We start from the raw sequence: 27066 nt of genomic DNA, 5'->3' as shown, positions 1-27066 counted from the left end.
CATTTGGTAACTTCAACAAACCATATCCATATAATTAACAGCATGATTAGTAATTGAACCAGAGAGTGGGTGGATCTGAAATGTTGATACTGTTTTATATTAATTGATCTGTTGGGTATTTCCAGTTTTCTCATCTATTTCAGATGTCTAATGCTAAATGCTGCTGTTGTCCAGGAGGTTCTTCAAACATTAAGAATGAGGAGAAAATCTCATGGTTAAAGTTGTTTTATTAGATGTTCATCATGGTACAGTATCAGACAGAAACAAAGTTAAGTGAAGAAATATCAAAGGAACTTTTGCGATGCTTTATGTTTAAAGTAAAAAATGATTTGAAACAGTGCACAGGTACAGACTGAGTCACTCATCAGCTTTGCAGACAAAGAAACTACAGAAGTAAAGAAACAAATATACTAGAAATTGCTAAAAGTTTACAGAAAAAAAATGACTATACAAACATGTAAATAAGTGTAGAAAAAGCTAAAGTTACAAGGAAGAGCAATAAAAACAATGATAAAGCTTACCGGAGTAAACATTACAATTCATAACATGGAATAACCTCGGCTCCCTAGGGCTGATTTGATCAAGTCAAATACTTGAATCAGATATATCTCCAGGCTCATCAGGTACATGTACATAGGTACAATCCCCTTTGCCTATATCTGTACATGTTGCCCCCTTAACATTTAAGAAAAGGTCTAGAAGCATATCGTCAAGTCACTTTTTATTGTCATTTCAACCATAACTGCTGGTACAGTACATTGTAAAAATGAGACAACGTTTTTTCAGGACCATAGTGTTACATGACACAGTACAAAAACTAGACTGAACTACATTAAAAACAACACAGGAAAAAACTATACTAGACTACAGACCTACCCAGGACTGCATAAAGTGCACAAAACAGTGCAGACATTACAATAAATAATAAACAAGATAATTGGGCAGTAAGGTGTCAGTCTAGGCTCTCGATATTGAGGAGTCTGATAGCTTGGGGGAAGAAACTGTTTCATAGTCTGGCCGTGAGAGCCCGAATGCTTTGGAGCCTTTTCCCAGATGGCAGGAGGGAGAAGAGATTGTATGACGGGTGCATGGGGTCCTTCATAATGCTGTTTCCTTTGTGGATGCAGCGTGTAGTGCAAATATCTGTGATGGCGGGAAGAGAGACCCTGATGATCTTCTCAGCTGACCTCACTATCCCTCAGCTTTCACAAAAAGTGAAGACGCTGCTGGGCTTTCTTTGCTATGGAGCTGGTGTTGAGGGATCAGGTGAGATTCTCCGTCAGGTGAACACCAAGAAATCTGGTGCTCTTTACGATCTCTACTGAGGAGCTGTCGATGTTCAGCGGGGAGTGGTCACTCCGTGCCCTCCTGAAGTCAACAACCATCTCTTTTGTTTTGTTCACATTAAGAGACAGGTTGTTGGCTCTGCACCAGTCCGTTAGCCGCTGCACCTCCTCTCTGTAAGCTGATCATCGTTCTTGCTGATGAGACCCACCACGGTCGTGTCATTGGCGAACTTGATGATACGGTTCGAGCTGTGTGTTACAGTACAGTTGTGGTTCAGCAGAGTGAACAGCAGTGGACTGGGCACGCAACCCCGGGGGCCCCCCGTGTTCAGTGTGATGGTATTGGAGATGTTGCTCCCAATCCGGACTGACTGAGGTCTCCCAGTCAGGAAGTCTAGTTGCAGAGTAAGGTGTTCAGGGCCATATGATTTTGGAGAGCCATTTTACAAATTGCATCTATTTCTGCTGTTATTTTATTTAAGACACAAGCAGTGTCATTGCTTATCTTTCCCAGAACAGCAGCAACATTTTTAATTTCCCTCCTAGGTATTGCAATAGCATACACTAGAAACAGAATTGCTTCTGTGGTGTCATGTTTATATTTGGATTTAGGAAGTAAGATAAGATTTGAGTGTTTCTCATTGCGGTGAAGACATAACCCAAATAACAGGATCCTGATCAATTACATGGAAGGGGCAGATAAACTCCAACTCCACACATAAAGTACATATTGCTCCATGAATTCAAGCCATTTTTTAATGATTGACAGGAACCTTCTTGGATTGTGATAGTCACACAATGAACATTGCCAACGAGAACACCAGTATCATTACTCCATTTAGGAGAGTGTAATGTATGGTTAGATGAACTATACCCAGCTGGAGGAGTACATTATTAATTCATGCAAAAGGCAGCCTTTACAGTGAACACCTGGAAGGACTTAACAGCCTTGCCACAGACCTCAGATCTGAATATATCCCAGGTGAAAACATAGGCAAGATTACTCTAGATATAACTCAATAGTTTAGACCAGTGTTTCCCAACCTTTTTTAGCCTAATGTCCCCCTAAAGCATTCCATACTTCCCAATGCCCCCTTAAAGCATCTTCATAATTGTCAGCAGCCCTTTTAGGTACAATAAACTTTCTGGCACCCCCATTGTGTAAAAACATGTCTACCATATGCTAACATGAGAAAAATTATTCTCTTTCTCTTTCAATATTTTTATTAATATATACAAAAGTATATAACAAATACAGAGTATATTTATATATATATATAAATTACTAAGAGAATACAGACAATAGAAAAATTGAACTGTATAGGACTGAGTAACATACGTGTATATAGTACTCCGGTAATGATTACTAATACTGCAAACTTATAAAGAGTATACATTAGGAATTTTATATATATAAAAAAAATCTAGCCCCTACCAAGAAAGCCAATGGGTAAGAACAAGGAAAAAAATATTTTTAAAAAAAGTGTCGCTAAGTTGTTAACAAAGAATAACACATTTAATAACATCTATGTAGAAAAAAAACTTTCACAAGTTAGAGTAGTAGTTCATAAAAGGACCCCATGTCATATAAAAGTACTGTACTGAATTAGAAATAGAACACCGAATCTTCTCCAAACTAAAATGAGTCATAATGTCTTCTAACCACTGCATATGAGTAGGAGAGACTGCTTCTTTCCATTTAAGCAAAATCCGTCTTCTCGCCATAAGTGAAATAAATGCTAGAACATACAAGTCTGAGGGAGTTCAAGATATATCTTGAGTTCCAAGAAAACCAAAGAGAGCAGTAAGAGGATTAGGTTCAAAGTTAGTGTTAAAAAGTTGAGAAAAAGTAGAAAATACTTCTTTCCAAAATTTTTCTGGGACATAACCAAAACATATGAATTAATGAAGCATTGGCTGAATTACATTAGTCACAAGTTGGAGAAATATCAGAATTAGAACAGGATAATTTCTCTTTAGACAAATAGGCTCTATGTACCACTTTAAATTGTACCAAAGAATGGCGAGCGCAAAAAGATGACTTATTCACTAATTCCAAAATGGCATTCCAATCTTCATCAGAGATTTGCATATTCAGATCATGCTCCCAAGCTTGCCTAAAATTATGTAAAGAAAGCTGCTTAAGCATAAGCAGTTTATTATATATATTAGAGATTGATCCATCAAAAAAAGTTTCAAATTTGAAAAATCATTTAAGAGATTCTTATCAGAACTTGAAGGAAAGGTATCCAATTGAGAACGCAGAAAATCTCTAATTTGAAGGTAACCATAAAAATGAGTTTGGGGTAAACCAAATTTGATGGACAACTGCTCAAATGACACTAAGTTCCCATCAACAAATAAATCCAAAAATTGTTGAATACCCAATCTATTCCATTCTATAAAAACTTAATCAGTAGTAGAGGGTAGAAAAAAATAATTACAAAGAATGGGACTAGAAATGGCAGACTCGCTTGGCTGTTCTTTCATCTTTGGGTGGAGGGGGGTGTTGGGGACTTTTTTCGAAGCCATTTGGGTCTACTATGTGTATGTCGCTAATTTGTCTCAAGAGATGTTTGTTATTACTCTGTTGTATGATTATTTTTATGTTATATGATGGATTTCGCTTTTGAAATTCTTAGTTTTAATGTAGAAGATCTCAATAATCATTTGAAACATAATAAGATCTTTGCCTATATAAAAAAACTTAAAGCTCAAATTTTCTTCCTCCAAGAGACTCATCTTCGACATGAAGACACTTTACGTTTCTTTACTAAATGGAAGGGAATGCAATTTCATTCCTCATTTCAAGTCTAATCAAGAGGGGTCTCTATTTTTATAGATGATAAGATCCCTTTTGCTGTACATTATGTAATTTCTGATAAAAATGGTCACTTTGTTATACTCTCAGGAAGTCTAGTGAATAAACCAATTGTGTTCGCCAATTTATATGCCCCTAATATAGACAATCCTATTTTTTTTCACCATTTTATCTCCCTTCTTCCTGATTTAAATTGTTATTCCTTAATTATGGGGGGAGATTTTAACTTTTGTTTAGATTCACTATTAGACCATTCTCACCATAAAAACTCTGCTCTTAGTAAATCAGTTTCACTTTTTAATTCTATTTTGAAAGAGTGTGATATTGTGGATATTTGGCATTTTCTTTACCCACAGAGAAAGGAATACTCATCCTTCTCACATGGTCATCATACATCCTCTAGAATTGATTACTTTTTTATTGATAGACACATGATGTCTTCAATTAAATTCTATGAATATAAAGAGATCACATTGTCTGATCATGCTCCTGTTCCTCTTGTCTTAGCTTTACCTGTTAGATCTACAATAAATAGAACCTGGTGCTTTAACCCAACCTTATTATCAGATAAAGATTTTAATTTTTTAATTAATTATTTTTTTCAGGAGAATATCCAGGAAGAGACTTCTATCTTGATTGTTTGGGAGGCCTTCAAAGCCTATATTCGAGGACAAATTATCTCTTATTCTTCTAGTGTTAAGAAAAAAGCCAATGGAGAAAGAGATCCATTAGCATGGAAATTGAAAGCTTTGGATTTAAAGTATGCTACCTCCAATGGCCCACATATATATAAAGAATGTGTTGAACCTAAGGCTAAATATGACTGTCTTTTGACATATCCAGCTGAAAAAATCTTGCTAAGTAATAAAAGTCAATTTTATATACATGGAGACAGATCAAGTAAATTGATAGCCAATCAATTAAAGTCTTCAATAGTTATCAGACAAATTACGGAGATTGTTAAGATTGACAGCTTCAAGACTTCAGATCTCTCTGAAATTAATGATACTTTTAGAGAATTTTATTCAAGGCTTTATAGTTCTGATTCCTTTTCAAATGACACAGAAATGCACAGCTTCTTTAGTAAAATTGATATTCCAGTACTTTCTGATCCTACCTTGTCCCAACTTGATCAATCCATTTCATGTGCTGAAATTGCTGAAGCTATTGCGGCTATTCACTCTGATAAAACTCCTGGACCAGACGGTTTTCATTGTGAATTTTAAAAAACCTTTTCAAAACTACTTATACCTCAATTATCCACTGTTTTTTCTGAATCTTTTAAATTAGGTAAACTTCCACAATCCTTTTATCAAGCAACTATTTTGCTTATTTTGAAGAAAGATAAAAATCCTGCTGAATGTTCCTCCTATAGACCAATCTCCTTAATTAATATAGATACTAAAATTCTGTCTAAAATTTTAGCCCACAGGCTTGAAAATATTTTACCGTTCATTATACGAGAGGGTCAGACTGGATTTATTAAAAACCGCTATTCATATTTTAACATTCAGCATTTATTAAATGTGATGTATTCCCCCTCTAACAAGGTTTCAGAATGTATATTATCTTTAGATGCAGAGAAAGCCTTCAATAGAGTGGAATGGAATTATCTATTCAAGACTTTAGAAAAATTTGAATTTGGACCTGATTTTATTCATTGGGTTAAACTATTATATCTCTCACCTACAGCTCAGGTTCTTACTAACTCTCAACTCTTTAAACCATTTAACTTATATCGAGGTACTAGACAAGTCTGTCCCCTTAGTCCTCTGTTGTTTGCTTTGGCTCTAGAACCGCTAGCCAAAGCACTCTGTAATTCCAAGGATATTACAGGTATCACCCGAGGTGATACTATTCATATAATTTCTTTATATGCAGATGATATTTTATTTTTTATTTCCAATGTGAATGACTCCGTAGCTTCCACTTTTTCTTTATTCTCTCAATTTAGTCAATTCTCAGGTTATAAGTTGAATTTATATAAAAGCGAATTATTTCCTTTAAACAACCTGATACCAATAAACACCAATCTTCCGTTTAAAATTATGTCTAATCAGTTTACTTATCTTGGAATAACTATTACTAAAAATTTTACACATTTGTATAAAGCTAATTTTATTCCACTACTGAGTTACCTCAAAAGGCTACTTTGTAAATGGTCTCCTCTTTCTTTATCCTTGTTAGGCCATATTAATTCTATTAAAATGAATGTGTTACCTAAATTCCTATATCTTTTCCAAGCATTGCTTATTTTTATTCCGAAGAGTTTTTTTGACTCTTTGGACTCAGTTATCTCTTCTTACATATGGAATAATAAACAACCCTGGCTGAACAAAGTCTTTCTTCAAAGGAAAAATAATGATGGTGGTCTAGCTTTACCTAATTTCAGATTCTATTACTGGGCAACTAACATAAGGAATATCACATTCTGGTCATATTATATCAAGAGGGATGACTGTCCACCATGGACTTTACTAGAAACTCAATCGGTTAAAAATGCCTCAATTATTTCTCTTCTTGGATCTTTTCTTCCTTTACCCTTCAGTAAAATTACTGATAACCCAGTTTTTAAACATACTTTGAGAATCTGGTCGCAATTTAGGAAGCTTTTTGAAGAAAAATTATTCTGCTTTAAATTTTCGTTTATCTTTAAACCTGGCTTACATAGTATCTGTGCACTGCAGCTTCAATATTGATGTGATCCTTGAGCTTGATGGCTGTTAGCAGGGTTGAAATATCTGCTTCAAGTTGTGATAGCAAAAGCCTTAAGACCCCACCTGTAACAATGTCCAAGCACTTTCTGTTTTTTGTGAGTGTGTGATTCACTGCACTGAAGCCTTTTTCAACAAGATAGGAGGATGGAAATGCAATGAAGAGCAGTTTGGCTCCTCTACTAAGACCAGAAATCTTTGTATGACAGTATAGTCACATACCACAAAACTATTCCGTACTATTCCAATTAGAGCGATTGACCAATCACATAAGGTCTTATAATCCCCAAAAATGGTCTTGACTAGATGAAGCGAGGTCACTTTGAACATCTCAAGAGGAATCCATGGGGTCGGCTGATTGGCTCTATTTCACCGTTTGGTTCCAGCCAGCGCTGTATTGTTGCATGATCTGTTTTCCATAGATCTGTGAGAAAGTTGAGAGGGTGTAATTGACTTACCAACTGTTGAATTGCATGAACTCATTCCATGCCATGAGTCAAGGGGAACTGTTGGGCACCCTGGACACTAATTTATGCATCCCCAATAATGTCTGTTTGGTTGGTAAGGTTGGTTGAGATTGCCGAGTTTCAGATGCCTTGTGACGACGAGTGCTCCTCACCTGCAGAGCTATGGTTCTTCCTGTGTTCTAGTGCCTCATCCTCTTTTTTTGTGGAAGTGCCTGCTCTACTAATGGTCAGTCAGGTCTCATGCCTCAAGTTAGGGCACCGTTTACTACCCCCCAAGAGTCTTGAACAGACCCAGACAACTTCTATTTCCTCTAACCCCTCCTTAGGACATACAACCACCCCATTGGGAATCACTGGATAAGACAGGCATTATCAGTACAAATTTTCTAGTCTAAGATCTTGTGCCAGAGATGTGATCCTTGGATATCTATGTTTTATTCGAGTAAAGTCAATGAGGGATTGGAATTGATTGAAATGGAAAATTGAAACTGCCACACCAGAAGGGAGAGGGGCAAAAGAAAGGAAACTGTAGGCCAGTTAGTCAGACCTCAGTGGCTGGGAAGATGTTGGAGTTGATTATTAAGGATGAGGTCTCAAGGTACTGGAGGCACATGGTAAAATAGGCTGTAGTCAGCATGGTTTCCTAAAGGGAAAATTTTGCCAGGCAAATCTGTTGGAATTCTTTGAAGAAGTAGCAGGTTGGATAGACAAAGAAGAATCCGTTGATGTTGTGTACTTGGATTTTCAGAAGGTCTTTAACAAGGTACCACACATGAGGCTGTTTAACAAGCTATGAGCCCATGGTATTCACGGAAAGATCCTAACATATGGCTGATTAACAGGAGGCAAAGAGTGGGAATAAAGGGAGCTGCTGGTGACTATTAGTGAGGCCTTACTTGGAGTATTGTGAGCATGTTTGGGCCCTTGTCTTAGAAAGGATGTGCTGAAATTGGAGAGGGTTCAAAGGAGGTTCACAAAAATGATTCCAGGATTGAACGGCTTGTCATTCATATGAAGTGCATTTGATGGCTCTGAGCCTGTATTCACTAGAGTTCAGAAGACTGAGTGACCTCCTTGAAACCGATTGAATGGTGAAAGGCCTTGATAGAGTGGATGTGGACAGGATGCTTCTTATGGTTGGAGAGTCCAAGACAAGAGGACACAGCCTCAGAATGGAGATGAGGAGGAATGACTTTAGCCAGGGAGCGGGGAATCTGTGGAACTCTTAGCCACAGGCAGCTGTGTAGGCCAAATCTTTATGAATATTTAAGGCAGAGGTTAATGGATTCTTGATTGGTTAGGGCATGAGGGGACACGGGGAGAAGGCAGTACACTGGGGATGTGAGAAAAATTGGATCAGCTATGATGAAATGGCGGAGCAGACTTGATGGGCCAAATGGCCTAATTCTGCTCCTAAATCTTATGGTTTTATGGTCTAACTGTCATTGTTAGACCCTGAAGTTGAACTTCATTCAAGGAAAAGAGTACATGCTTATAGAGGGTCTACAGGGATGAGGGTATTGTGAGATATGTGGCATTTCTACAAGAGACTATACCAATGTCTTCAAACTCATAAGGACATGATATGGATCATTTCAATTCAGTAGGCAAGACAGATAAAAATGTACATAGCAATAACAAAATCTATCTGGATCAGTTTCATCCTGTCTAGTGCTTAGCAACTTCAACGTCTTTTGGCTGGTTAATGATTTATTCACTGTAACACAGAGGTGTGGACACCGAGTTAGGGGGTGCTAGCACATTAACCTTAGTGCTTGCTGTCTCTTCACTTCCAGATGCCATTTTGACTCATTTACCATGGCTAGCAGAATAGACCCACTTTTTCCTTTGACCATTACTGCTGAATTAGTAATCACCAGGACCTGATAGGGTCCTTCCCACCAAGTGCCTCATGGTTCCTTATGGTTCCTGATTTCTTTATGGGAACCCACACACTAGGAATGAAGCTGTGTCCTCCTTCTGTCAGTTTGCTCCAGGTGGTAGAAACCTGCTGAGAGGCAGATTTAACAGCATGGGTTCATTTCACACGGTCGTCAACTAGGATGTCTGTCATTATGTGTATAACAGCTTCTCTGGGGTCAATACCTCTGTGTAATGTCATCATCCACAATGGGCATAGGCTATTCTTTTTAGGGGGGTTGCTCTGGTGTTGTGCAAGACCATACGGAGCGCTTGAGGCCGTGGTACACCCTCCATGTGATACTTAGTCTTTGTTTGATAGTTCCTGTCATTCATTCCTGTGCTGTTTAATTTCACTTCAAGCAGAGTACAAGACAGGATTCCTGTGTTTTAACTTTGCTCTTAGACATCCTTTAAATCATGTATCAAGAGAAGAACTAGATGCTTCTCTGACAATTAGGAAATGTTAAATGTGCACATTGCAACTTTCTGTGTCATCAGATTCTTCCTGTCTTGATCCTTTCAGCTATCCTGTTCACGACACCAAGTTATTAGATCTGGAGATGATATTGTCCAGAAAGTTCTTCAGAAGCCAAGAATGAGGTGAACATCTTATGGTTATCTTTGTTTTATTAAATATTCATCATAGTGCAGGTCCGAAAAGGCCAGTGTGTGCCAGCAAGCAGGGCGGGAAGTAATAAAGGAAACAGTATATGCTTTCCTTTTATACTGCAAACTGGTCTCAGTGAGTTTAGACATGAAACCTGTGAACAGGTACCGACTGAGTCACATCTCCACTTTGCAAAGAAACTACAGAAGTATAGAACTAAGTACACTGCAAGTTACTAAAAGTTTACAAGGTAACAGGTGATTATACAAACATATAAGCAAGCATAAAGAAAGCTAAATCTACAAGGGAAAGAGAACAAAAACAATATCTGTACCCTAATGCAATATTAACTTGTGCAGTATTTTGCTTTCAGATGTGGCTTCCTGTCCACCAGGATCAGTTACAAGGAAACACTTGATCTGGGATTTGAGAGGAATAGAGATTAACTGAAGAATAAAGCAAAGCAGATCAGAAACAACCTATAATCAGTTCGAGGTAACTGAGAATATGGCATGATTTCTAAATTTTATTTGAGGTAATGCGTGATCCAAAATTGTGCTACAATGCAATTATGACAAGTGCTTCTGTCTCCATTCATTTAACCTCACTAGTCAATCACTTTTTCTGATTTGTTCATAGCTTCATCTAAATAAATACAAATCAATTAGCCATTTGGAAAATTATTGCTGTGGGTGAAGGTTTATGAGTTGATTATTGCAAGACTTAGAAATATAGATATAGATAGAATATTGAGTGTATTGAAATTGTTATTTTTTTTGTTGAATATCAAATATTGTAATAAATGAGTAAGTTTTCTCATATATGAACCATTTAAAGTTGTAAATTTCAGTTAATTGAATTGATATGTGAACTGAAATTTAATCTTGAAAGACTAAACGTTGTCAAATAAGTTGTCAGTTCTGAACAACTTCTACCCAGCATGTTGAAATAGATGAATTTACATATTTACCAGTAAAATCAGGGAGCTCACTAGATGGGTTACACAATCTATCTCAATCAAAGTATTATGCAGTGGTTCATTTCAAATTTCAGGTATTCTTTAGTTGTGTTTGAGAAGAGAACTATTGTAACAATCTTATCATCCTATTCCATGCAACAGAATATCTTAATTGCATTTTTCTTGAAGAAGCAAAGTAGGAATTGTTTTAGTAATGTAATTTGCTGGTGACTGCAGCACAGCTGACAGTGACTCACAAAGAGTTGATTGATATTTCTGAATTCGCCAACAACTTCATACAATAATGTGTTGATATGGACTCATTCCAGAAAAAATTGCATGAAAATGGAGCATTTTATTCTACTGTTAATTATTCTCAATGTTACCATGCATCTATAAACTTCACATTTAGAGGCTCCCTGAAATGCAAACAACTATTATCTATTTCCAGGAAGAATGCCATTTCAGATGAACTTAATGGTATTCCAAATTTGTGCCAACTTTGCCAATTATGGCATTCACTATGAGTGAATATCCTCCCCAGCATACCGCCAGAAAATGATCGTTCCATGGCTTAATTAGTTAAAATCAATATTTTCAATATTAAAATAAAGTAGCTAAACTTAATTGCAATTGAGGTATCCCTTAGAAAGTTACAGCTAGTAATCATTCTCAAACTCCTTACCTAGTATATGAAGGGCTTTCAGCAGAAATTCCTTCATATAGTAGAGTGAGCTCTCTCAATGATTACTGAACTGTAGCGTTCTCATCTATTGTGATGATGCTTGAGAGGTTGTTCATGTCTAGAATTAATTCCTGCGTGTGCAAGGACCAAGACCTACTGCAATTTGCCTACAAGCACAATAGATCTACAGCAAATCCAATCTCACTGGCTGTCCAGTTGGCCTTAGATCATTTGGATAACAACAATATCTACACCAGGCTGTTGTTTATCATTTACAACTCAGAATTCAGCACCATTATCCCTGCCATTTAAATCAGTAGGCTTCAAAACCTGGTCCACTTTACTTCACTCTGCAACTGGATCCTTGACCACATGGGACCACAGTTAGTGCAGATTAGTAATAACATGGCCCTTAGCCATCAATCACCAAAAGCCCACCTCAAGGATGCGTGCTTCTCTCACTGCTCTACTATCTCTACACACATGAAATGACTGTGGACTTTAGGAAGGTACAGGCTGACCACTTCTCATGGAACATGCATGGAGAGAGATAGGAGCAGCAAGTTTCTGGGAGTGCACATATGGATGACCTCACATGGTCCCTCAATGCCACCTCTTTGGTCAAAAATGCATAGCAGTTTCTGCACTTCCTGTGAAGACTAAGGTGAGTGAGGATTCTCACCATCCCCCATTTTAACCAATCACCATTGAGAGTGTCCTGGCCGGTTGGTATGGGAACTGAAAGTTTCTGAAAAGGATTGCTGAGATCATAGGGGTCTTTGCTCCACCCATTAGGTATTTATCAGGAGTGCTATGTACGCAGTGTCAATGATCCCTTCCATCTGTTCAACAATCTCTTCGACCTACTACCATCAGGCAGGAGGTACCATCGCTTTAGGACAAGCACTGTTAGGATGGCAGACAGCTGCTTCCCCCAGGCCATAAGACTACTGAGCTCCCTGCCACCGTGTGTGGCCTCCGTCGGTCGTGGTCGACCATGGGTACTGCACCTCTGGTAGTCACTGGTTTATCGAGCAGCATTGACTATGGCTATTGAAGCCAATCCTGCGAAGCTGGAGTGGCCTCTCCAGGGCAGAGTTGATATGGAGATCCGTCTGTTGGCCATGCAGTGGGACCCCCACCCCCATGCTGATGTCGGGTCCAAGGGAACGACAAAGGTCGATACAGTTCGATGCCAGCAGCATCGCAGGAGTTGCCGTGCCGGCGCTGGGTACAGCAGTCAGCCACCTTCGGGACTCCGACTCCGGACTTTTCCCCGGGGTTTACTCCCAAAGCCTTTCCCGTGAGCGGGTATAACCATAAGGCAGTGGAGGTTTGAAATTGGAGTTTCCTTCTCCTAGATGAGCTACCATCCGTTGTTAATGAGCCCCATTGCCCGGGGCAACTGGTTTTAAGGCGCCAGTGGTGCATCTTTGCCCCTTCTCCTGTCAGTGAGAACAGCTCCGCCGGGCAAAAGAACTATGCCACACGTGAAGGCCAGGAGTTGGACTTGGTTGTCAGAGGCTGTTTGAGACGCACGACATGAAGAGCCTTTGTTTAGCAGTGGGAGCTCGTCCCCACTACCACCCTTTGGCTATGACTGCCTTAGGAGCCTGCCACCACAGAGGTCTCATCATGTACAAAGTGCTAGTAGCTTGATACTGTTTACTTTTTCCTAATTTATTTGTGGTAATATTGCTTTATGTGTTAGGTCTGTGAATTAAATGTGCTGTGGTATGCGCCTTGGTCTGAAGGAATGTCGTTTCATTTCATGGTATACATGTGTACAGTTGAATGACAATAAACTGAACTCGAACTTGAGCTCATGACTGAGTAGCTAGGCACAGTTCAAACGTCCTCTATAAATTTGCTGTTGACACCACTGCTTTTGGCAGAATCTCTGATAGTGATGAGAAGGCATATAGGAGAGAGGCAGATGAACTGATTGACAGGTATCACGGCAACAACCATGCACACAAATTCAGCAAGTACAAGGATTGGACCACGGACATCAGGAAGGGAAAGTCAGGAGAACATTCATCAGTTTCATTGAGGGGGCAGCAGCGGAAAGAGTGAGCAGCCTCAAGTTCCTGGACTTCCACATCTCAGAGGATCTGCCCTGGGTCGAATGTATTGTTGCAATTATGAAGAATGCTCACAAGCGGTTATACCTCATTAGTGGTTTGCAGAGATTTAGTATGTTACCAAAAGCTCGAGCAAATTTTTATAGATGTACTATGGAGAGCATTCTAACTGCCTGTTACACACACAAAATGCTGGAGGAACTCAGGAGGCCAGGCAGCATCTATGGAAAAGAGCAACTAGTCAAAGTTTTCAGCTGGGACCCTTCATCAAGACTCAGTCCTATTCTGTATATGAAAATATCAGAAAACTACGACAGAAACAGAAAGGATCAGACTATCAAACAAAGTTCAAAGTAGATTTATTATCAATGTACCTATATGTTACCATACACAATCCTGAGATTCGTTTTCTTGCAGGCAATCACAATAAATACATGAAGCACAATAGAATCAACGAAAGATCCGGCAACAATCAATAAAAACTAATAAAAACTGAGTTCATAGGTTGTGGGAATGGTTCAGTAATGGGGCAAATGAAGTTTTCCACCCTGTTTCAGGAGCCTATTGGTTGAGGGGTAATAGCTGTTCCTGAACTTGATGGTGCAGGTCCTGAGGCACCTGTACCTTCTTCCTGATGGCAGCAATGCAAAGAGAGTATGATCTGGATGGTTGGAGTCCTTGACGATGGATCCTGCTTTCCTGTGACAGCATTCTCTGTAAATGTGATCAATGGTGGGGAGGGCTTTACCCATGATGGAATGGGCTGTATCCACTACTTTTTGCAGGCCTTTCTGTACAAGGGCATTGGTGTTTCCATACCAGGCTGTGATGCAACCAGTCAATATACTCCCCATTACTCATCTATAGATGTTTGTCAAAGTTTTAGGTGACATGCCAAATCTTGACAGACTTCTAAGAAAGTAGAGGCGCTGCCGTGCTTTCTTTGTAAAGGCACTTATGTGCTGAGCCCAGAATAGATCCTTTGAAATGACAACATAAACCCCCGGTTTCTTTATCCTGAAGTAAATAATCATCACACTGGTTTTGCAGACATTGAATGAGAGGTTGTGGTTGTGACATCACCAGCCAGATTTTCAATCTTCCTCCTCTTAACAGAGGAGCACTTTTAGTAATAGACTAAGACACTCTGAAGAGTGCTATATGAGATCATTCTTGTCCTCGGCCATTAGGCTCTACAGTGAGTCAACCTATAGCCAGGGAAGTGATGATAGCCCCACTCCTGTTAGACTGTTTGAGGTAACTTAGTTTTTATTCTTTCTTACTTCTCTTCTAGTATTTATATATTTGTACACTTGTAATGCTACTGTGACACTGTAATTTCCTTTGGGATCAATAAAGTACCTATAAAAAGTAACAGAATCAGAATCAGAGTCAGGTTTATTATCACCGGCATGTGTCGTGAAATTTGTTAACTTAGCAGCAGCAGTTTAGTGCAATACATAATCTAGAAGAAGAAGAAAAAAAATTAAAAAATAATAATAAATAAACAAGTAAATCAATTACATATATTGAATAGATTTAAAAATGTGCAAAAAACAGAAATACTATATATTAAAAAAAAGTGAGGAAGTGTCTAAAGATTCAATGTCCATTTAGGAATCGGATGGCAGAGGGGAAGAAACTGTTCTTGAATCGCTGAGTGTGTGCCTTCAAGCTTCTGTACCTCTTACCTGGATGCTGGAGGTCCTTAGTAATGGATGCTGCCTTTCTGAGACACTGCTCCTTGAAGATATCTTGGTACTTTGTAGGCTAGTACCCAAGATAGAGATGTATAAATTTACAACCCTTTGCAGCTTCTTTCGGTTCCATGCAGTGGCCCCCCCTCCCCCCGCCCCCATACCAAACAGTGATGCAGCCTGTCAGAATGCTCTCCACACTCTACAGAAGTTTGAGTGTATTTATTGACATACCAAATCTTGTCAAACTCCTAATGAAGTATAGCTGCTGTCTTGCCTTCTTTATAACTGCATTGATATGTCGGGACCAGATTAGGTCCTCAGAGATCTTGACACCTAGTAACTTGAAACTGCTCACTCTCTCCACTTCTGATCCCTCTATGAGGATTGGCATGTGTTCCTTCATCTTACTCTTCCTGAAATCCACAATCAGATCTTTTGTCTTTACCCCCCCTTTGGAAGTTTTCATGTTTTATTGTTTTACAACACTGGATCATGATGGATTTAATTTTTTGACAGTAATCAACAGAAAAAGACTTTCGTGTCAAAGTGAAAACAGATTTCTACAAAGTGATTTAAGTTATTTACAAATATAAAACACAAAATAATTGATTGGACAAGTATTCACCCCCTTTAATGTGAGACACTAAGTCATCACTAGTGCAGCCAATTGGTTTTAGAAGTCACATAATTAGTTAAATGGAGATCACTGTGTGCAGTCAAGGTTCTTCAATTGATCACAGTAAAAATACACCTGTATCTGGAAGGTCCAACAGCTGGTGAGTCGGTATCCTAGCAAAAACAACAATGTGGAAACAAAAGAATGCGCCAAGCACAAGTCATTGAAGTTATTGAAAAGCACAAGTCAGGAGGTGGATACAAGAAAACTTCGAAGTCACTGAATATACCTTGGAGGTCGATTAAATCATCATCAAGAAATGGAAAGAATATGGCACAGCTGTAAATCTGCCTAGAGCAGGCTGTCCTCTAAAACTGACTGACCATGCAAGAAGGGGCTAGTGAGGGAGGCCACCAAGAGACCTACTACAACTCTAGAGGAGTTACACGCTTCAGTGGCTGAGATGGGAGAGACTGTGCATACAACAACTGTTACCCGGGTGCTTCACCGGTCACAGCTTTATGGGAGAGTGGCAATTGCTAAAAAAACTCACCTGAAATCTTGGCTAGAGTTTGCCAGAAGATACATAGAAGACTCTGAAGTCAGCTGTTAGAAGGTCCTATGGTCTGATGAAACCAAAATTGAGCTTTTCTGGCCATCAGACTAAACGCTATGTTTGGCATAAGCCTAACTCCACACATCATCAAAAAGACACCATTCCTACTGTGAAGTATAGTGGTGGCTGCATCGTGCTGTAGTGATGTTGGCCCTTGAAGGCTTGTGAAGGTAGAGGGTAAAATGAATGCAGCAAAATACAGGCCAATTCTTGAGAAAAACCCGATGCAGTCTGCAAGAGGGCTGAGACTTGGGAGAAGATTTGTCTTCCAGCAAGACAGTGACCCCAAGCATAAAGCCAAAGTTTTAAAACAACAAAGTTAATGTCCTGGAGAGGCCAAATCAGAGTCCAGACCTCAATCCAATTGAGAGTTTGTGGCTGGACTTGAAAAGAGCTGTTCACTCACAATCCCAATGCAATCTGACAGAGCTTGAGCAGTTTTGTAAAGGAGAATGGGGAATAATTGCAGTGTCCAGATATAGAAAGCTGATAGAGGCCAAGGCTGTAATTGCTGCCAAAAATGCAAATAGTAAATACTGACTTGAAGGGGGTGAATGCTTATGCAATTGATTATTTTGTCTTATATATTTGTAATTAATTTAGATCACTTTGTAGAGATCTGTTTTCACTTTGACATTAAAAAGCCTTTTTTCTATTGATCAGTGTAAAAAAAAGCCAAATCCACTGTGATTCAACGTTGTCCAACAATAAAACATGAAAACTTCCAAAGGAGAGGGGTGTGAATGCTTTTTATAGGCGCTGTATACACGGAATCATCACCACCTTTGACTTGGCATCAGCAATCTTAATATGACTTTGGAGCTGTGCTTAGCTTCACACACATAAATGTAAAGTGAGAGAGCAGGAGACCAAGCACACAACCTCATGGTGTACCTGTGCTGGGGAACATTGTGGAGGAGGTGTTGCTAATCTGAACTGACTGAGGTCTGCAAGTGAGGAAATTGAGGTCCAGTTGCACAAGCACTCAAAGACTCACATAAAAATTTTCTACTTTGATGAGTAATCACAAAGAAGTTGATGTTTATGTGACCACTGATACCTGCTGAAGAACAAGGGAATATAGAAGAGTTAAGAATGAAGAATGAGCATTGACTGTCAATACCAGTTAGTACTTAAGTAGCCCTAATTTACAAAAGCTCCCAAGATACTTCACTTAAGTATTATCGAATAAAATATTTAGGCTGTTAAGACTTTGACTAAAATGTTATATTTAAGGAGGAGAGAAAGGTTCAGGGACATATTTACAGGGTTTTGCCCCTATGGCATCAGAGTAAATAGTGGAATAGTTAAAAAGGTCAGAAATAAAGGAACAGATATCTCAGGGGCACAAGAGCTTACAAGGAAATAAAAATGCTAAGGGCCTAAAAGAATGTGAAAATAAAGATGAGAGTTATACAGTGAAGGCACTGGAAATAGAAAAGTGATTGGTGAGCAAGACCTGGTTTAAATTTTGGAGTACTATTTCTAATTAGTATTAATTGCTTAGACACTAATAACCTGGTTTAATTCATCAGTTTGCAAATGATTTCAAACTAGAAGGCAGTGTTGATTAAGAAGAAGCCATGAATTCTAAATTGCATGAAATTACATTTATTATGAATGAAAAATTAATTAACTTTAATATGATAAACCACAGATTATTATACATTGGAAATAAATTATCCATTGTATAATAACCTCAAATTATTATATATTGGATAACATAAATTTACTCTGCATGATGCTGAAAATTAGAATTGCCCAAGGCAGAATTAAAAGGAAAATCATATTAAAAATGAACATAACTGAGGATGTCTGAAGTACTTAAGCTTGTTGGAACTTTAAAAGATTTTTAGTTTGAAGCACTTTTATAGTCTTTGAGAAAAATGAATATATGAAGAACTTGGAAATAATTTGTAGGAGAATGAAAACAAGTGTTCCCTATTTTTTCTAAGACTGAGTTATGAAGGACTGAAAGTTTTGTTACAGGTTTTGACTAGCAACACTGTGATGTTGTATTATAATAAGCAGAAAGGAAGTCCATTCAGATTGATTCTTACAGTGGAACACATTGCTGACGTTCATAGATATAAAAAACAAATATAAGTCCAGTGTGGAGATTTTCACACAAATGTAGACCACTGCTTCAGGACGGACATCAGAAGCAATTGGATACTGTGATATAGTAGTTTTGAAGGGCTTCATTACTAATTTAAGGTGAAATAAAGGATATTCCTCATTAAAGGGTCTTCATTTACAATACTACTGTGAGCATTTCAGGATGTATATTGTATACATTTCTCTGACATTAAATTGGACTTTTGAACCTTTGAAAATTGAGGAGAGAGATATAAAAGGATGTAATAGTTTTTCAATGAGGATTTTGATAAAATTATTTTTTGATCACCACAAGTTCTTTTTGATTTTTTATGAAACAACTAACTTGCCTTTCTCGTAATCTACTCCATGTATTTACATTTATTTAGAGCTACATTGCAGAACAGGTCCTTCTGGCCCAACAGGCCATGCTGCCACCAACCCACCAATTAACCCTGGCCTAATCACGGGACAATTTAAAATGACGGATTAGCCTGCTAACTGGTATGTCTGTGGACTGTGGGAGGAAACCGGAACCTGCTGAGAGAACACACACGTTCATGGGGAAGGTGTAGAAACTCCTTGTAGATGACATCAGAATTGAACTCTGAACCCCGATGCACTGAGCTGTAATCTTTTGTACCTTCCCTTTAATTACAACTATTTTATCACCACATTGTTTATATTTTATAGTTCCATCAAACAATTTCAAATCTAGACATGAATTTTAGATGAGCTACACACACAAAATGCTGGATGAACACAGCAAGGCAGGCATCATCTATGAAGAGGAATAAATAGTCAACATTCATTCCCCTCCTTTTATACTGCCTGACGTGCTGAATTTATCCAGCATTTTATGTGTGTTGCTCAGGATTTCCAGAGTCTCTTGTGTTTATGTATTTTAGTTTAATTGAACACTAATTGTTATGTTTTGTAACTTCAAAACCTTAAACTAATTCAAAGGAAGACACAGGAGACCGAAAATGTGAGTCTATCTTCAAGTTTACTTTAAGTGAGGTGTGCATGTACCACATGATGGTGTGGTATGTAATTAATGTTTTTTATATAAAACCTGTAATGAATTATTTAAAGAACAAGAATGCTTAATCAACCAATATATATATACAAGATTACTCAAATATAAATGAAACATTATATACACTACACTAAGGATCTCAGTTCATGATTTGCTTTTGTAAATTTTGTATTGACCTCTAGAGGGAGGCAAAACATTTCAGTTTCTACTGTTTAGCCTATTTGTAGAATAGCTATCATTTGTAATGAAAATTTACTGGAATAACAAGTTTGCTGTAAAGTTAATGTATTTCTTGATATAACAAACAATTTTTCCTACTCTTTTTGAGTGATTTTCTATTATTAATTTAATAGGACATATGAAAAATTAAGACTATTATGAAAATTACTACTATGAGAAAACCACTATGAAAATTAAGAGACTACTAGACAGGTATATGGAGGAATTTAAGGTGGAGGGTTATATGGGAGGCAGGGTTTAAGGGTCAGCACAACATTGTGGGCCGAAGGGCCTGTACTGTGCTGTATTGCTCTATGTTTTACTAAGCCACTTTCCATCTTAATAAATCATCTCTGCACTCTGATGCTGCTGTTAATTATCTGCCTGCTTATTAACTCACACAAAATGGAGCAGATAGAATAGTGATAAACTCAAGTGACATATGTTCATGAGAAAAAATAGAAACATATTTACTGCTGGGCATTCTGTTCTCCTAAATAAGGTGAATATATCACTTTTCCAATCTGACTGAATTGTATAAGCCACAAGGTAAACTCACTGAAACATGCCCTTTTTTCCCCACTGAGTCCAAGCTGATAATCAAATACCAACTTATACTGATTCTACGCTAGTCCCATTTTATTTTCCCCAGGTTCCCATCAATTCTTCCTTGATTCTACCACTCACTTATACAACTGGGAACAATTGAAGGTGACCACTCGGTCTAACAACCCACGTTATTGGGATATGCTAGGAAAGCGGACAACCTGGAGGAAACCCAAAAGGGCAGAGGTAGAAAGTGCAGACTCCACAGATGAGACCACATTGTGCCTCACATAAATCAATACAAGCAAGTGTTGCAAAGAATAAATAGAATGAGAGAAATCGCCAGTAAATGATCTATTTTCAACTTTTTCTACAATTGATATATCTGCAGCAGCTATGACTTGCATCGATTATTCCCCTCTTTTGATCTTTGGTTGACATTGATATTGCTGCAGCAGCAGCGGAGAAGACTTGTGGCTTTAGTTGACTGATTCAATACTCGGGCTTTCAACTTTCCAAACAAATTACTATTTTTGCCGTGGCAGGGAAGACCATTTGATTGCTGTTCAGTGCGGAGGGCGTGATTAACACTGGCTTTCTGGGATCAGCAAGCTTATAGTGCACAGGGATGAATGCCTGACACTGAACATCTTTTGCTCCAACACCTTCAGAATGAGAGCTGTTGTCAGAAACTCAGCTCTTCATCCCAGAGGCAAGGCTAGATTTGTATGTGGTGGCTGCTCAGGATGAAATACTGTAACTGTTTAACCAAAACAAAACATTTTGGTTATACCATGGTGCATAACGTTAATGTTAACGTTATGTTAATGTTAACGTTAACGTTAACGTCAGAATGTTAAGAGGGAGAAAACATAAAATACTGTCAACTTCAGAAAAGGACTACAAGTTTGAATTATTCAAAGAGTGAGAAATATATATATATATATATATATTTAAAATGGGCCAAGTTAGAGTAAAAGAGAAGCTTCCAGAATGTGAGAAAATACAAGAGCTCAATGAAAAGACAGTTGCTCAAAAGAACCAATGAGAAAGAGAGAGAGAGAGAGAGAGAGAGAACAAATCATGCCAGTGATAAAAGTAAGCAAATAGCTATACATGAAGTCAGCCATCACTGCAGCTGAAGCACGCCACAGTCTCAGTTCATCACGAAGCCAAGTAAATGTCGCGAGACCACAGATGCGAAGTCAGGCATCACAGAGCAGAAAACTTGAAAATAATCATCAGATGACACAGGCTCTGTGGAGAGAACAACAAAGATTTTGTGGGACAAGAACTGATTGAAATGAAGGTGAGTGGGTACCACCAGGAGAATCCTTGTGGATTCCAGAGCGAAGGTAAAAGCCGGCTGTGCGAGGTTAGTGGACGAGGGGTTGGAAGCTGTGGAAGGTCAGGTCAGTTTCTGCTTGGGAAACAATGGACTGAAAGTAGAATCATGACCCAGAGAGCGGTGACCAGAGCTGGCATTCAGTTTGTGTGAGGTGAAGATTAGTTTGCCAAACAACGACAGCACCATATTTGTCAGCTGGTTGATAACAATGTTGGGCTTGTTCCCATATAAGTGGAGTGCTGCCATTTCAGAAATGGGTACTTTAGAGTGAGTAAATGAGACAGTCAATGCCACATTGGTAATTTGTGATAACCTTATCTGGAGAGAATAAGAATCTGATGGAAGGGATCTAAATGGATAGGGGATTCTGAAATCAAGAAAAAGAGCCTGAGGTGTAGCGACTTCTACCTAAAGGAATGGGTAAAAGGGGTAGAAGAGCTAATCTTCCAGTTTGGGATGGAATGCATTTAGTCAGAGATGTAGGGAGATGAAGTTTTGGCACTGATTGGGATCAGAAAGGAGAGAGGCAAAGACAATAGGAATGACTTGGGAAAGGATAAGATGTGGATCAGAAGAAAATGAAGAGAAAAAAAATATCCGGAGGAACGAAATCAAGATCATTTCACATCTTTGATGCTTGGCATCTGGATGGAAGGAATATATATACCACATCCAGTAACAGATGATGTGCAGAAGCTTTGAGAAAGTGCAAGCTGGTTTTGCTGGAGAGTGAGTTCATACAACTTTGAGGGCAGATCATAGGATGCGACAAATACAGCGATTTGGGAAACACTTAATATCCTAAAGATTATAGATACATCCTGAAGTGTGGGGCAGATTTTCATTTGGAAATACATATGGATCAAGTCAATGCTAAAGACTGATACGTGCCTAAGGAAAGATATATGTCGAGGAAGTGAATTTCCGTAAATACAATGTCCATAACCTGAGGAGTAGATGTCCTCTCACCATATGTGATGTTACTCATCTCACTGATTCAGATCATCCACAAGCATGAAATGTGAGAACCACAATTATCATAGCTAATGGAAATCTAAACTTATAATGCACATCTTAGCATTTTGTGGAAACATTCTATTAACCCTGCTGAAGCATCATTACCATAAACAAGTGAGAATCTGCAGACGCTGTAAACCCAAGCAACACACAAAATGCTGGAGGAACACAGTCCTGGCCCAAAACGTTGACTGTACGCTTTTCCATAGATGCTGCCTGGCCTGCTGAGCTCCTCCAGCATTTTGTGTGTGTCATCTCAAACACAGCTCATTTGATATAATTCCTGAAGTGATACTGTCAATGCACATTTTTGAGTTTATTAATGGGTTCCTGACTCCATCTTTTTATCTGACTTACACTGTGTATAAATCTGCTACCACTGTGGCCGTAAATGGAAGACTCATTTCTCGCCCTCACCATCTTTAAGCAATTCCTGCATGGGCTTTGAAAAAAAATAAGAAAAATCTTTGCAGATGTGATTTTTTAAAAAGTCACTTAAGTATGAAATGATTTTAAAAAGCCAATAGTTATTTATTTGTGTAATTTTCTTCCATAAAGTTCTTGCTGTAGTAAACAAGTTTTCCATGTCTTTAAAATACTTACTCTATAAACTTGAGGATATTTGCATTTGTAATTATTGGACATTGGGGCATATAAAGCAATTAAACATGACTGCTTAGGGAGGGCCATCTTAAACAGATGAGTCTTTACCATTCTTAATAATTATTGAGATTCAGATGAGGATATACTTCTGCTCAGTGCCACTCCCATGTCCTATTTTACATCCCCCACCCCCACCATCATCCCCAAAGTGGGGAATTAATCCAAATTTCCTACTAGTTCCAGGTAGGATTATGAGATATCGCAAGAGAATCAAGGAATATGGGTTTTGTGCAGGAACGTGTGGCTAATGAAAAAGATGAGCTTGATTGCAATCGATAGGAGAACAGGAATACTCATTTTCTTAAGTTCATCAGTTATGTTGTGGAGGAGAGTATTTTAAACACCAAGAGGATGGCCTGAGGACCCACGCTCATCGATTTAGGAACAGCTTCTCCTCCTCTGCTGTCAGATTTCTGAACCACCCAAGAATCCATGAATACTACTTCATTATTTTTCTATTTTCCTCTATTTACTTACTTTATCATTTATAGACTTTCATGTCTGCACTGCACTGTTGCCACAAAACAACACATTTCACATCACGTGTCAGTGATAATAAATCTTATTCTGATTCGCATTTAACCTGACCAGGTACCCAGCCTTAGGTTTAGAGGAGTATCGATAAGAAACAGCAAGTTTGCTGCTATTTCATCTGTAAAATCTGGGTTAATTTAATGGTTCTTAAGAAAACATATTGATTCCACAGCCAGATAGGAAGTGTGACTGTCGCAACTTCACCTACTTGCATCTAGCTAATTTGTATCCTGAAAATTACACTATGAGACAAATCTATAATTTCTCCTTTCTATGATTTTGGCAGATTTACTAAGAAACCCACAAATTTTATAACTTTCTGATGTGAAGTCACATACTGTATACAGTGGCATGCCGAAGTTTGGACACCCCTGGTCAAAATTTCTGTTACTGTCAATAGCTACCATAAAAGATTACCTGAATTCCAAAAAGAATTAAGTTGAAGATGACACATTTCTTTAATATTTTAATCAAGATTACTTTTTTATTTCTGTGGTGAACTACGTGTGCCTGTCTGGACACGCCCCCTTGCTGACTGCTCCTGTGGCTCCTCCCACAGGCCCCTGTATAAAGGCGATCTGAGGCCTGATGCTCGGCCTCAGTCTCCAGGACGTAGTATGATGGTCACTCACTTCTGGTTCCTTCTTCCAGTCAATAAAAGGCGATATCTCGCCTTATGTCTCAGAGTGAGTTATTGATGGTGCATCAATTTCCATCTTTTACAGTTTCAAAATAGCAAAAAAGGAAAATGATCTGAAGCAAAAGTTTGGGCACCCTGCGTGATCAGTACTTAGTAACACCCCCTTTGGCAAGTATCACAGATTGTAAACACTTTCTGTAGCTAGCTAAGAGTCTTTCAATTCTTGTTTGGGGGATTTTTTCACATTCTTCCTTGCAAAAGGCTTCTAGTTCTGTGAGATTCTTGGGCCATCTTGCATGTACTGCTCTTTTGAGGTCTAGCCACAGATTTTCGATGTCATTTAGGTCGGGGGATTGTGAAGGCCATGGCAAAACCTTCAGCTTGCGCCTCTTCAGGTAGTCCATTGTGGATTTTGAGATGTGTTTAGGGTCATTATCCTGTTGTAGAAGCCATCCTCTTCATCTTCAGCTCTTTTACAGACCGAGTGATGTTTGTTTCCATAATTTGCCGGTAATTAATTGAATTCATTTTTCCTTCTACCAATGAAATGCTCCCTGTGCTACTGGCTGTGACAGAAGCCCAAAACATGATCAATCAACCCCCGTGCTTAACAGTTGGAAAGTTGTTCTTTTCATGAAATTCTGCACCCTTTTTTATCCAAACATCCAAACATTTTGGCTCATTGAGGCCAAAAAGTTCTATTTTAACTTCATCAGTCCACAGGACTCGTTTCCAAAATGCATCAGGCTTGTTTAGATGTAAACTTCTGACGCTGAATTTTGTGGTGAGGATGCAGGAAAGGTTTTCTTCTAATGACTCTTCCATGAAGGTCATATTTATGCAGGTGTCGCTGCACAGTAGAACAGTGCACCATCACTCCAGAGTCTGCTAAATCTTCCTGGTCTTTTGCAGTCAAACAGGGGTTTTGATTTGCCCTTCTAACAATCCTACAAGCAGTTTTCTCGGAAAGTTTTCTTGGTCTTCCAGACCGCAACTTGACCTCCACCATTCCGGTCAACTGCTATTTCTTAATTACATTACAAACTGAGGAAATGTCTACCTGAAAACGCTTTGCTATCTTCTTATAGCCTTCTCCTGCTTTGTGGGCATCATTTATTTTAATTTTCAGAGTGCTAGGCAGCTGCTTACAGGAGCCCATGTTTGGGACAAGGTTTGAGGAGTCAGGGTATTTATAAAGCTTTGAAATTTGCATCACCTGGCCTTTCCTAAGGATGACTGTGAACAAGCCATAGCCCTAACAAGCTAATTAAGGTCTGAGACCTTGGTAAAAGTTATCTAACAGCTCAAATCTCTTGGTGTGCCCAAACTTTTGCATGGTGCTCCTTTCCTTTTTTTCACCCTAAAATTGTACAAAACAAAAATAATACACTAATCTTGCTTAAAATGTTGAAAAGAATGTTTCATCTTTAACTTTATGACTTTTGGAGATCAGTTCATCTCCTACTCACTTAACTATTCACAGTAACTGAAATTTTGACCAGAGGTGTCCAAACTTTTGCATGCCAGTGTGGTTCAAGTGGCTGAATTCTGGAACTAACCTTCTCTTTCAGATGATGCTTGTTAATGGCACAAGTTTCCAAAGTCAGATGGAGTTGCAAACAAGGCTGCATTTTGTATGTGTCTAACTTTAATTTTCTATTCAAAAGATGTAACGTGATGCCACATTACAGCATCACAACCTGTTTGGAAATTTTGGTCAGAGGCAAGTATTGTTTGATGAGAGTTGGCTTCTGGGCATTTTAACAGTTGGCATCCGAAATAAATGAATAAAATATAGTTATTTTAGTTACAGACCAAATGAGCTAATGTAGAATCTCCAGCCACCCATAAGATTTTGTCATTGAAAATGTTGTGCTTCTTTTCCCCATTTTTTCTTGAATCACTTCCCTTCTGTGCTAGGCTATAATTTTCAGCACGCCCCGTCTTTTTTGCAGTTGAAATAAATTTCTGCAAATTGCAAACAAATTATGTTTTTAACTGTAATGCAAACTGAATTTGTTACTGTCTTTAGTATAATGGTCCCGGCACTCTTAAGCCTTTATAAGCCATTATGAACTTGACGACTTCTGATAACTCACGATTGAAATTCATCCATGCAGAGCGAACACTCACATTTTGTGAGCTCGTCATTCGGCGTACATTCGGTATATATAAGAGGAAGAAGAAACAATACGTACTTTTGATGGTCTGTGAATTGGTGACTGGTGGACATTTGCGAAAACGCTCTGGAGTTGGACAGTTCCATGACTTTTATCCAGTCCTGTGATCACAGCGAGGGCACTGTTCTTAGTGATACATCGTCCGGCAGCTCTTCACTAACAGCACATTCCCTTCGGCGAAATTCTAATCGCTCTTTTGCTCAGATACTAGCCATTCGGCGCATTGCAAGAAATGTCAGTTTAGGTGAAAGGAACAGCAAAAGGGAGAAAGAAAAAGATTCACCAATCAAACCCAGAAGAAAGGCG

At 38.6% G+C, this 27066-nt stretch overlaps 1 long non-coding RNA gene across 1 annotated transcript in view; it reads right to left on the bottom strand.

Annotated features, from left to right (window-relative positions):
- LOC132400619 (uncharacterized) overlaps positions 1-26918 on the bottom strand; it is a 43365-nt gene extending 16447 nt beyond the window's left edge. Inside the window, exon 1 of the long non-coding RNA XR_009514321.1 lies at positions 26779-26918. This is a non-coding gene — a long non-coding RNA (uncharacterized LOC132400619). The remainder of the gene's footprint in view (positions 1-26778) is intronic.
- Between the last annotated feature and the right edge of the window lie 148 nt (positions 26919-27066).

The sequence above is a fragment of the Hypanus sabinus genome, chromosome 10 (assembly GCF_030144855.1).
Source record: "Hypanus sabinus isolate sHypSab1 chromosome 10, sHypSab1.hap1, whole genome shotgun sequence".
Lineage (NCBI taxonomy): Eukaryota > Metazoa > Chordata > Chondrichthyes > Myliobatiformes > Dasyatidae > Hypanus > Hypanus sabinus.
This window is presented reverse-complemented; position numbering and strand designations above follow the sequence as displayed.